This window comes from Toxorhynchites rutilus, chromosome 2 (assembly GCF_029784135.1).
Source record: "Toxorhynchites rutilus septentrionalis strain SRP chromosome 2, ASM2978413v1, whole genome shotgun sequence".
NCBI lineage: Eukaryota > Metazoa > Arthropoda > Insecta > Diptera > Culicidae > Toxorhynchites > Toxorhynchites rutilus.
The window spans coordinates 208,383,465-208,394,119 of NC_073745.1; positions in this window are offsets into that span (position 1 = coordinate 208,383,465).

A 10,655-nucleotide genomic window follows, 5' to 3' on the forward strand; every position below is an offset into this window, starting at 1 on the left:
TTGGACAATCATTTTCTCAGGTGATGCTTAGATATGACAAGATCGGTAATACGGGCGAAACCACGCTCAAAGTCTATGAACGAGTGTCGAACAGAAACCAATCAATGCGGTAGGAAAAATCGCGATATTGCACTGGTTGCGATTGGATAAATTTCTCAGTGCAAACCTTGTCACATGCCACACTGATTTGAACGTAACGTCATCGCGAAACGCCTTTTCTGAAATATATTGAGGACCGCTGGAATGCATCTATTTCAAATCTCACACACTCTGCGATCGCTGACTTTTTTTTCGCTCTAATAGCGCTGATTCCAAGAGGAAATGATGAGTTATTTATGGAGAGTGTGTTATTGAATTGAACAAGCAAAACCTTGAGCTAATTTGTGATGACTTTATTCAACGCACAGTTCAGTCGCGAATATACCATTACTCTCGCTATAATGACGGGTATCTAGGCTACAGTTTTACGGTCCCTTTTGCCGTTTCTGGTTCATTCCCGATTTGTACTTTGTTGATGATGCAAGGTGACATTTTGTTACTTACTGCTTTCATAGGGTTGATAGAAGAACTTTGTACACATACGCTTCAAGAGCATAATTTTACAGGAATACTTCATTGTCTATATTTTTATTCCCCTTATTTTTTTTGTCGAATCCGAAGCTTCTGGAATTTTTTTTCAAATTTCACTAGGATGTTGATCGACTATGCAACATACGCCATAAGAACCAATTTGTATATTAGTATAAGACTAAGGGTAAAAGTACACTGTTTGACCGAAGCTAAAATATTTGACAATTTTTGACAGATAAAATTTGATCAATTACTGATCAGATATGTTTGACACTAAACACGACGAGCAAATATTTGGTTCTTGTAATCATCTTGTTTGTTCAAACTTTGTTTGATCTGTTCGTTTGACGTCAAATATTTCAGTTGGTTTTGCCAATGTTCATAATATAAGAGTGACAAACAAAGTAGTATTTTATTCAGTATTTAACCATACTTTATCTGTCAAAATTGTCAAATATTTCTCCTCTAGCCAAATAGTGTTCTTCCACCTTCATACTTATGCATTATTATGAAAGTTTGTATTCCGTTTGGGTTGGTGAAAATATGAGTCTTCCATAGCAATTGGGAATTTTTGACTCAAGCGTAACAGTCTATTGGGGAATACTGTTATTCACTCTATAAGGAAGATTGTTCGACTGTTGAACGATGATTGAATCTGAATAACTTTATATACATACACAGAGGTATCTTAAAGATACCTCACTTCAGGTACAATCGTGAACAAGTTAATAATTTTAGTACCCATATAGGTTTAATTAACAAGGTGCATTTGTGTTGTTGGGATTTCACTTTAAAAACTGTTCGTGTTTTGATTGTGCAACACGAGTATATGTTAAAAGTTTGTATTAAGATGAAAAAAAATTGGTCGCTACTTTTTGTATTAGCATGTCTTCAGATGTTTTTCAAGGTAACTCCTAAAAATATATTTTTACCATAATAATGTATTTGGAAAAGTTGTTGAAAATTATAAGCAAATTCATAAAATTTCATGAACATGATGGTATAACACGACAAACATATCAAAAGGGTCTATTTACTATACAAAGACAATAAATTAGAAATATTGTTTTAAATATCTCGAGAATGGCTGCATTTAGAAGGAGATTGATAATGAACTTTTTTGTTTTAAATCATATCAGGATTCATAATTTGTGGCTCAAATTGATTGTTATCATACAAAAATTCGAAAGTTTCGAAAATTCATATAAATTCGATGTTCCAGTTCGTTCGTCAAAAATAGTTTTACCATCTTGGACTCATTTTTGAAATTTTCTACATAACTTCTATTTTCTATGGAAAAAAATTAAAAATAGTTATTTCAGATATTGAAAATAATGAAAATCTTACTAAAATTGATGCAACCTTTTTAAAAGTTACACTTGAGTCACAAAATTCTCAATTGCTGTGGAAAAGTCATATTTCCTCCAACCCAAACGGAATACAAATTTTCATTTGAATCAAAAATACTCATGTTTTATCATTTGTCGATTTCACTTGGAATTGCTCCTCTGTGATACGACCGCAAGGTTGACGTAGCACTACCGTTGGCTCATTATTCATTTGTTTGAAGTTGCATTTGAATCAACTCTCAATGATTGGATATTTTGAATTTTTGAAAAGTGCAAGCGCTGTTCTAACGGGGCTCATACACCGTTTGACAGAAGCCAACTATTTGATTCTCAAATACCGTTCTGAATCATATTTCGGACACTTTGTTCTAATATCCTGAAATGCTAAATGCACTGATGATATAACTATAAAATTGATATCACAATTGCTTCTTTAGAGTAATCCCTTGGTTTCACTATCATTTCATATGAGAACTACATTTGAATTATAACATAATCGGCAAAAAAATATTAACACTACTCACTATAGTTTGTGTTCGACGTTTGCTTAGCGTGAGCACGTAGAATTTACCCGTTCATAAATATTTAAATTTCTCCCGTGTTTCATCAGTTCTCATCATCGTTAACAGTTTACTGTGATAGCTTGGTAAGTGTTTCGCAGTTGACTATCAAATATAATCAAGTGTAATGTAATTTTCGTTCAAAAAATTACAAAATAAAGTGTCCGAAATTTGAATTCAATCTATCCGAAATTTGATTTAGTGTCCTAAGTTTGATTTTTATTCGCTTCATTTGAAAACATTTTATTCGATGATTTTTTGATGTTTTCAATCAAATAGGTACCAAAGTAGAAAGCTTAAAAGCATATTGAACTAATTTATTAAAAATAGCAACCAAATAATACCTGTGCATAATGTTTAGACCTGTTTTCTGCATCATATGCCTTAAGTGTCCGAAATATGATTCAGAACGATAGTTGGTCAAATATTTGACCTCCGGATAAACAGTGCACGGTCACCTGGATCTTCTTAACAGGGTAGCAAAATAGAAATGGGATTGGTCAGGACGAACAAAACTGGTCCATTGAATAATCATGACTGAGTATAAATAAGAATAATTAACGACACCAAAAGGATAAGCCAAAGAGAGTTGCATTTTAAAATTTCCAGAACTTATAAGAGCTTCCGCACGGATCCATTACCATTCGGTAAAGTACAACCCAACAAACATTAAATCGTATAACTTCTATATTCAGTGTCGTATATGAAGCGGAATCAAATCACGGTCATACAAAATTTCGATTAAAGCATAACATCGTATACATCTAAAATCGTATAAAATGCGAATTTATATATCACTGCAGATCAATTCGTTATTCGGTATAACGAGTATAGGTTTTATGATATACACTATTGTAAATCGATCTAAACGACATCATATATCGATATCAGGCTGATGCGGTTCGCAAGTCGCATAAACGTATAATTTAAATCAATGTAGACGTATGTACAGTGTCGAAGTCTGGTGGATGGATGGGAGTTAATCTATCTTTACCAGAGAGAAGGCAGCAGACTCAAAAGCAGTTTGCATCAGCATCTCTTCTATATCATATGTACAAGCAGCGTTGCCAATGTTCCAGTTTAAACTGGATTCTTTTAGTTTTTTTCTCGATTCAGTCATCCAGTTGAATCATAAAAACATCCAGTTTTTTTTGACGTAGGACTACGTCTAACCGGAAGATATAGGGGGTGAAATGGAAATCTAGGCACTGAACAAGTAGGAAAAAATGCAAGATTTGGAACGCTTATAACTCGAGCATTTCTCAATAGATCGCAAAGGTTTTTGCATCAATTGATAGGAAATATATCTACGCATCTATCATAACGAATAACATTTCTTTTTTCTTGAGATAAATAATTGAATAATTGTGAAATATCAAGCATTGTCCAAATACACTATGTGCCCATTTTTGATTGGTCCATTTTGTGCTCCTCAAATCGTACCGACCAAAACGGGCAACCAGAGCAGCAGCGAAATACAATGAAGCACGATTGGAAAGGAAAAAGAAAAAAAATGAACGAAACATTGGTCGCAGTCTTACACTTGCGTAATTCTCGAGCCAGCCAGTCAGCTTAAAAATCCCCGCTCCGCTGCCGTAACGATCATTTTCATCCGAACCGTACACCGCATCGGTTCGCATCACAACACATCAACAAACCAACCAAAGCAGCCATGTCTGGACATGGTAAAGGAGGAAAAGTGAAGGTAAAGGCAAAATCCCGATCGAACCGTGTTGATCAGGAGTTCCCCGCAAGGATAGCTAGGCCGAGCGCGTTAGTACCAGTGCACCAGTCCGCCTAGTCGGCGTTATATACTTTCGGCCGCCGAAGTGATCGAGTTAGCTGGCGAAGCTGCTCGCGACGATAAGAAAACCCGCATTCGGAACAGAACACATTCGGTTCGGTGGACATCAAGACAACAGGCAGTTGCAGCGAGTGGCGATTGGCAAACGCAATCGCAAAACGGCATCAGGTAGTAGAAGAAAAAAGTTTGTTCTTTATACAAACTGCTTTGGTGGCAAATCCAGAACAAGGCGGCATCGAGGGCGTTCGAAATGGTTTTTTTTGTACTAAGTTTTCTAAATTGGAACCATTCCATAAAACAAGGCGCTTTTCAGGGCCATTAAACCTTCCAAAAAAGAGTTTAGGAAATAAAGTTCAATGCTTTCTAAACCATTATCCAAAATAGTAATAAAACACAAATTGATGTTTTCATAATTTGTTTGCCAGGATCTGATGAGTATGTGAATTTGGCAGTTGTTCTGAGCTTATTGATAGTTGGGGACTTTCCTGATTATTCAATTTTCACCAATTCTTAAATTGTTTCCAGATTGAAAGTACAGTAATCTACAATTAGTTCGACATTTAGCTAATTGGACGGACATGTAATGCGACTTATTTAGTTGGACATTTTTGTAAACATAGAGATCCAAATTATGACCCCACATTGAAAGTCGACACTGTACCACTGTCATCGCAAATGTTCAATTACAGGTTAAAATCGCCTCCAATACGACACTGAGTAGCGCTTCGGCACGTCGCATTGAATGTAATTTACTGTATAACATGTCACAAAGCTGGATGGGAAGAAATTTTCCAACTGTGAAAGCTGTGGCGAGTGGCAACAAATCGCTAAACAGGAAGGTTTAGCCGAACAAGATGGGGATATCGAGTGATAACAAAACAATAAACTCTTTAGATTGAAGATAATTTTGTGATCCTGAAAAAGGACCCTTTTTAGCCTGCATGTGAATCCAACGAGCGAACAAATCGTAATGAATGTATTTTTTCTTTCTTTCTTTCTTTGTTTTTAAGAGGCTTTAAACTTTGCAGTTCATTCGCCTCTAATGTATTTTTTTGCCATCGCTGCCTTTTAACGCTCATTCGTTCGTCTCGTTGGAATCGCCCCTTTGGCTGAGTCTGCCGATTTGTCTCCATCCTGTGAGTGTGAGTGTGTGAGTGTTAGTTCCCTGTTGGTCGCATTCACTGATTGCTCCGCAAGGGTAACTAGGCCGAACGGATTGATGCCGGAACACCAGTATACCTAACAGCGATTAGAGAGGTTTGGCCGCCGGAGTGCTCGAGTTGGCTTGCAAAGCTGCTCACGACAATCAGAAAACCCGCATCAGGAACAGAGCAGCTTCGGTTCGGCGCTCATCAAGGCAACAACTAGTTTCAGCGAGTGGCAAACGCAATCGCAAAACGGCAGCAGGTAGAAGAAGGAAAAAGTTTGTCTATATATTGTTTATATATTGTTTGCCAGGATATGATGAGTATGAGAATTTGGCAGTTGTTCTGAGCTTATTGATGGTTGGGGACTTTCCCGATTATTCAATTTTCACCAATTCTTAAATTGCTTCTAGATTGAAAGTATAGTAATTTATATTTAGCTCGACATTTAGCTAATTGGACGGACCTGTAATACGACATATTTAGTTGAACATTTTTGTAAACATAGAGTTCGGGGTCCAAATTATGACCCCACATTGAAAGTCGACACTGTACCACTGTCATCGGAAATGTTCAATTACAGGTTAAAATCGGCTCCAATGCGACACTGAGTAGTGCTTCGGCACGTCGCATTGAATGTAACTTACTGTACAACATGTCACAAGCTGGATGGGAAGAAATTTTCCAGCTGTGAAAGCTGTGGCGAATGGCAAACGCAATAGCTAAACAGGAAGGTTTAACCGAACAAGATGGGGATATCGAGTAATAACAAAAACAAAACACCAAATGTTCTTTTCAGAACCACCAACATGTTCATAAAGAGTAAACAGTAAACTAATCCATTTTTCAGTTGGATAGGTAGGTATTCACGTAGGAGAAGAAAATAAAACAATATATTTAAAATATATATTTAACAAAAGCTGTCCCCTTTGTATAGTCCTACGTCACTCCGGTTATGTCCCCGACATTACCCACCCGTCTTTTTGGCGTAGGATTACGTTTTTCAGGAATTTCCTGACCTGTCGCACCGGCAGTTGGGAAAAATGTTGAACATTCACCATTCAACCGTCTCCAGAGTGTTGAAGCGGTTCCGGAAGCGGAAGCTCTACGAGAAGATGCTGACAAAATATGGCTGATGTGTGATGGACGACGAAACGTTTATAAACGCCGATTTTAAGCATATTCCGGGGTTGGAGTTTTTCACCGGCAAGAGCAAGTTCGATATGGACGACAAATTTAAGAAGAAGAAAATGTCGAAGTTCGCCTACAAATATCTCGTTTGGCAGGCCATCTGCTCTTGCGGACTGAGGAGTGAGCCTTTCGTGACAAAGGGCACTTTAGTTCCATTTTAAGGATATTGGACTTACTATGAAGAATGTAAAAACATATCAAAATATGTAGAGCCACACTTTCAAAATTGTTTGAAAACCTAAAAATATAACCATTGCTTCCAACGTGAACGTGGTATTTTGTTTAATAATCGATTTGAGTATTGCACGCTGACGACCTGTTTCAGTCATATTTTCGATAACAAAACATGTCTCATTCATGAGTAAATGCATTTTTCGTGACGTGTGAAGACATTTGAAAGATTCACCCTGCCTTAGGATGGGATCACAATATCGCAATATCGCATTGCGTTAAAAGTATATTACGCGGACCTACACACAGCGCGATATTGTGATACAGTCAACCCTCCTATAACGCGGTAGTGAGTGCCGCGTTATATGGGAACCGCGTTATAAGAAACTCGGATTTAACGTACAAACCAGGCTAAATCGTAGCGCGTTGTACGGAAACCATCTACCGCGTTGTATGGAAACCGGGCTATAAGAGACTTAGAATGAGTACAAATCACATCATTTGTACCGCATAGTATGGAGACCAATAAGAGATCATAAAAGGAAATGATAAAAAAATGAAACATAAACTAAACAGTGGTCAGATAATGCGAAAGCCATGACAGAAACAAAAGAGCATGAACCTACCACTCACTAACGAATTCCGGAAAAGCCTATAGATTTACTATGGAACTCGCTGTCGCGAATAATCCATACCGCGGATCATCTGCTCGCGGATAATTGGGATTCTGATACTGATTTTTTTGTAAACAAAACACAATATGCTTGTGTATGGTTTGTGAACTCTACAACAGTTCATGTTGCAAATGTTTCATCTTTCTTGCACGCAAAACGTTTATCTTAGAATAAAGTACTAATAGCATCATTCAAACTCTTACGACTTTAACATTTCAGATAAACCCCCTTCCGCTTTCTGTCGTACTCTTTTCTACCGCTACTCTAACCCAGCTTAGTAACCAACGGACGCACCTTTTTCCATAGATCTGCTTTGAGCTCACCGAGTAGTTCGATAGGTTTGGCCATGGCAGCTAATTTTGCAGCAAATTTTGACTTGCGAATCATATCCTCTAAGCCGGAGCTTGCCTGAAACCGATGTCGTAAACGGCTAAGAGATAAGAATGTTATAAACTGGATATATAACACATGGATATAAACATATCAGGTTAAAATCATGCGTTGCGAAAAGAACTTATGGGGCGATGTTGAACGGAAACCGCGCTATAAGAGTACCGCGTTATAGGAGTGCTTTCGCAATTTCATCTCCGCGTTATATGGAAACCGGGTTCTGAGAGTACCGCGTCATAAGAGGGTTGACTGTACTGCTATTATGCGATCATCGTCATCCAATTCTACACACATGCCAATGTGAACCATGCATCTTGCTTGCACTATTATATTGAATATTGCACTCGCAGCAAGATGCGGATTGGCACCCACCGACACGAAGCTGTTGACCTATATGGCATAACTGAAAGTGTGATAAATTGAAGTTGCAAATGCATTAGAAGCGCGCACTTTCACGCCGTGAACGAACAAGCGACGAAAGCTGACTTCACGTCCGCGGGAATGACTTGTCTGTAATGTGCGTAGGAAGGGAACATTGCTTATTTAAAAACATCAAATGTTTAATACGATTCAATCGATGTATCGATGACTATATTCAAGTGGGGATCTTCAAAAGATCCCTTCAAGGTAAACAGTGATCATCCGTACAGAATGGTGCGAATCCAACATTGAAGGATTTGATCGTCAGTCCGATAGTTACCCAGTTAGCTATGTTGAAGTCGTGACCGATTAAAGGTAATAGCGGTGTTTGACTATGTCGAACATATATAAATATACTTTCGAATTTATGAACGTCGAAAATTGAATTCATTTCAACACTTGTCAATTATATAGTAGCTCCAAGAATGGAATGGAAGTGTGAGCGGTCTGATGTATATTGACATGCACACTGATAGCATTCACCGAGTCGAAATATAATGATTTTCTTATCTTGCTCGCAATGAAACTGTGAATTTTGTTCACGAAGCCTAACTCAATGTGTACCGATTTGTTGAACTTCATGCAATCAGGTCACGAGAATAAATATTCTCGGCTGCGTAAATTCTCTGTAGCCAACTACACATGCGCATTGCTCGAATTAACAACTCCAGAGACAGTTGGCCCGCAATTAAGACAACCACCTAGTTCCATTTATTTATCTGCAACACGCCAAGAAGTAAGGAGCGCTGAGACAGCCTCATGTTTACGAGCTACTATAATTGTACCCTTTCATGCGTTTAAGGTTGGTTTGTTATATAACAGTCTGACAAATGCGACAGCCCGCGTCGCGTCGGATCAGAACACGTTGCACCACCCTCAACCTGTCGTGATGCGTGTGGATATAAGTCACATAGGGTTGGTCGCATATCTTCAAACAGGGAAAATATGAAATAAGTTTTTTTTGGCAAAGATTGAATTTGATGAATATAAAAAATATACTGTTATTTCTAAACATTTCAATAATTGAAAAGCATGTTTTCATTTATTTACGCAAACTCATAACAAAAAAAAATGAGCAGCGATGTTCGCTAAACCTGTTTCACAGATTAGCAATCAAGCTTTGCTTGACGATATATTTCTTGAAGCTTGCAATCTTGCGTCGATAGCTTCTGTCCAACAAAAAAATGCAGCATTCCTAAAATGCATTTTGAATTTACTCCATAGTGCATTGCATCCAAATGTTACTAACTTCGTACAATTTATTTTTTATGGTATTTCGAAAAAGTATGGTACTTCTTTCAAATTACATTTTCAACTAATTTGAGCAATAAAATCGACATTTCGAGTTCAGTTAATTTTATCAGATCCTTTCAAACAAATTAACTCCTTTTTTATCAACGATATCCTCAAGACGAGGCCGGAAGCTAGAACACACCTTTCGAACGTAGTCCTCTAACATCGACAGCCATGTGCGCGTTATTACAAACTTTGGGGTTTTCACACCAGGGTGAGATGTTTTTCAGGCTTGTGCTTCAACATACGCCTGGACAGAAAAAGCATGATTTTAGACACCCCCCTCCCCTTCCGTGGACATTCCTTATATCTCTCCCCCTGTTGTCCACGTGGACATTCCTCCGGTTTCGAGGAATCAAGTATTTTTCTATTTTCTATTCCATATGTTTATTGATAAAAAATTATAGCCTTACCAATGGTAACGATTTGTCTTGAAATCTTCGATTTTTTTCAACATTGGGAGCACATTATTTTCTTCCGAATTCCATTTACGTTATCTCCATATCCATTTTAAAACATCCATTGTGATCTTATTCTCGAGTATTTTTATTAAAGCTGGCTGTCTGTTTTAATTTTCAAAAAATCAGACGATGAAATCAAGCAATTTGTTTGAAAACAGAATATTATCTTCTAAACATCAATGATACTCCCCCAGGGCTCATGTTTAAACCCCCTTTTGTACAACTTCTATGAGAGCGATATTGACAATTGCCTTACACAAAATTGCAACCTAAGACAACTTGCAGATGATGGAGTGGTGTCTGTCGTAGGATCAAACGAATCCGACCTGCAAGAACCCTTACAAGATACTTTGAACAATTTTTTAACCTGGACCATTGGGCTAGGGATCGAATTCTCCACGGAGAAATCAGAGATGGTGTTTTTTTTCTAGAAAGCATAGACCAGCAAAACCAAAGCTTCAACTTCTGGGTAAACCGATCACTCATGCTATGTCATTCAAGTATCTTGGGGTCTGGTTCGACTCCAAATGTACTTGGGGGCCCATATTAGGTATCTGAGTAGAAAATGCCAACAAAGAATAAACTTTCTCCGTACAATTACCGGCACCTGGTGGGGAGCCCATACCG